Here is a 3,730-nt window from a genome sequence, read left to right as displayed (position 1 = left end):
GATCATAGGAATTCCCGAGAACGTGGAAAAGGAAAATGGAGCAGAAGGTGTGCTTAATGAAATTATAGAAGAGAACTTCCCAAATCTAGGGATTGAGGGAGAAATGCGTGTAGAGGAAGCTTTCAGATCTCCTAGATTTCTCAATGTAAAAAGATCTACTGCAAGGCACATAGTTGTACAAATGGCAAAAGTGAATGACAAAGAAAGAATACTCAGGCCTGCAAGACAAAAGAGAATAACCTACAAAGGAGCTCCTATTAGACTTTCAGCAGATTTCTCTGCAGAAACCTTACAAGCTAGGAGAGAATGGAGTGACATATTCAAAATTTTAAAAGATAAAAATCTTCAGCCACTAATACTCTATCCAGCAAGAATATCCTTCAGCTATGAGGGAGAAATTAAATCTTTTCCAGACAAACAAAAGTTAAGGGAATTTGTAACCAAAAGTCCTCCACTACAAGAAATCCTCAAGAAGGCTCTCATACCTGAAAAAAGAAAAAAGGGAGAAAGGGGTCACAAACCACAGAGCAGGGAGACGGATAAATAGAACCAGAACAGGATAGCAAATATTCAACTATAGCATTAGGGTAAAGGTAAGGAAACTACCAAAGCAAAGATGATCTTATCACTCTAACTACAAACTCATAACACAAGGTGGAATAAGAAATGAAAATAATAATTTAGGAGGGGAAGAGCAAAGGGACTAAATCAGTCTAGGCCAAGCAAGTAAGAGACCACCAGAGAATGGACTATATTATACACGAGATTCCAAATACAAACTTCAGGGTAGCCACTAAACTAAACAACAGAACAGAGACACAAAACATAAATAAGCAAAAATCTAAGAAACCCAGCATAACAAATTGCAGTATCAAATGGGTAGGATAAAGCACACAGGAAGAGAAAAGCAGGAAAGCCAGATAATGAGCAACAGATTGACAGCATTAAGCCCTCATGCATCAATAATCACCCTCAATGTAACTGGATTGAACTCTCCAATAAAAAGACAGAGTGGCAAAATGGATTAAAGAACAAGATCCAACAATTTGTTGCCTCCAAGAAACACACCTCAGCCCCAAGAACAAACACAGACTCAGGGTGAAGGGGTGGAGGACAATACTTCAAGCAAATAGCAAGGAAAAAAAAGCAGTTGCTGCAATTCTTATATCAGACAAAGTGGATTTCAAAATAAGACAGGTAAAGAGAGACACACAGGGACAATATATAATGATCAAAGGGACACTTCATCAAGAAGAAATAATGCTTATAAATATCTATGCACCCAACATAGGAGCACCAAGGTTCATAAAGCAACTATTAACAGACTTAAAGGAAGATGTTAAAAACAACACAATAATAGTAGGGGACCTCAACACCCCACTCACATCAATGGACTGATCATCCAGACAGAAAATCAACAAAGAAATAGTGGAGTTAAATGAAAAACTGAAACAATTGTACTTAATAGACATATATAGATCACTTCCTCCTAAAACAGCAGAATACATATTCTTCTCAAGTGCACATAGAACATTCTCAAGGATAGATCATATGTTGGGAAACAAGGCAAGCCTCTACAAATTTAAAAAAATTGAAATAATAACAAGCATCTTCTCTGATCATAATGCTATAAGGCTAGAAATCAATTACAAGAAAAAAAGCTGAGAAAGGCACAAAAGATGTGGAGACTAAACAATACACTACTGAACAAGCAATGGATCATTGAAGAAATTGAAGAAATCAAAAAATACCTGGAAACAGATGAAAATGATAACATGCTATACCAACTCATATGGGATACAGCAAAAGCTGTATTAAGAGGGAAATTTATCGCAATACAGGCACATCTTAACAAACAAGAAAAATCCCAAATAAGCAATCTTAAACTACACCTAACTGAAATAGAGAAAGAAGAACAAATAAAGCCCAAAGTCAGCAGAAGCAGGGAAATAATAAAAATCAGAGCAGAAATAAATACTATTGAAACGAAAAAGGTGGTAGAAAGGATCAATGAAACAAAGAGCTGGTTCTTTGAGAAGATAAATAAAATTGACAAACCCCTAGCCAGACTTACAAAACAAAAAAGGGAGAAAGCTCAAATAAACAAAATCAGAAATGAAAGAGGAGAAATAACAGCAGGCTGTGCAGAAATACAACAGATTATAAGAGAATACTATGAAAAACTCTACGCTAACAGAATGGATAACCTAGAGGAAATGGATAAATTCTTGGACTCCTACAATCTCCCAAATCTCACTCAAGAAGCAGACAATTTGAACAGACCAATCACAAGGAAAGAGATTGAAACAGCAATCAAAAACATCCCAAAGAATAAAACCCCAGGACCAGATGGCTTCCTTGGGGAATTCTACCAAACTTTCAGAGAGGATTTAATACCTATCCTTTTCAAGCTATTCCAAAAAATTAGGGAGGATGGAACACTTCCTAACACATTCTATGAGGCCAACATCACGCTGATACCAAAGCCTGACAAGGACACCACGAAAAAAGAGAACTACAGGCCAATATCACTGATGAACATAGATGCAAAAATTCTAAACAAAATTTTGGCCACCAGAATTCAGCAATTCATGAAAAGGATCATACGTCATGATCAAGTGGGATTCATACCAGAGACACAGGGATGGTTCAACATCCGCAAATCAATCAACGTGATACACCACATCAACAAACTGAGGAATAAAAACCACATGATCATCTCAATAGATGCAGAGAAAGCATTTTACAAGATGCAACAGCCATTTATGATAAAAACTCTGAACAAAATGGGCATAGAAGGGAACTACCTCAACATAATAAAGGCCACATGACAAACCCACAGCCAACATCATACTCAATGGGCAAAAACTGAGCGCCATCCCCCTGAGAACAGGAATGAGACAAGCATGCCCTCTATCACCACTCTTATTTAACATAGTACTGGAGGTCCTGGCCAGAGCAATCAGGCAAGAAAAAGGAATAAAATCCAAATAGGGAGGGAAGAAGTGAAACTCTCGCTGTTTGCAGATGACATGATCTTATATACAGAAAACCCCAAAGAATCCATTGGAAAACTCTTAGAACTAATTAACAACTACAGCAAAGTTGCAGGGTATAAAATCAATTTGCATAAATCAGTAGCATTTCTATATTCTAATAACGAACTAACAGAAAAAGAACTCAGGAACACAATACCATTCACAATCGCAACAAAAAGAATAGAATACCTTGGGGTAAATTTAAGGAAGTGAAGGACCTATATAATGAAAATTACAAGGCCTTTCTGAGAGAATTGGATGACGACATAAGGAGATGGAAAGACATTCCATGTACATGGATTGGAAGAATAAACATAGTTAAAATGTCCGTTCTACCTAAAGCAACCTACAGATTCAACATTATCCCAATCAGAATCCCAATGACATTCTTTAAAGAATTAGAACAAAGAATCCTAAAATTTATATGGGGCAACAAAAGACCCCGAATTGCTAAAGCAATCGTGAGAAAAAAGAACAAAACGGGAGGCATCACAATGTCTGACTTCAAAACTTACTACAAAGCTACAGTAATCAAAACAGCATGGTACTGGTACAGAAACAGGAGCACAGATCAATGGAACAGAATTGAAAGCCCGGAAATAAAACCACACATCTATGGACAGCTTATCTTCGACAAAGGAGCTGAGAGCACACAATGGAGAAAAGAAAGTCTCTTCAACAAATGGTGCTGG

This window comes from Equus caballus, chromosome 26, assembly GCF_041296265.1.
Source record: "Equus caballus isolate H_3958 breed thoroughbred chromosome 26, TB-T2T, whole genome shotgun sequence".
Taxonomy (NCBI): Eukaryota; Metazoa; Chordata; class Mammalia; order Perissodactyla; family Equidae; genus Equus; species Equus caballus.
Note: the sequence above shows the minus strand (reverse complement) of the source record.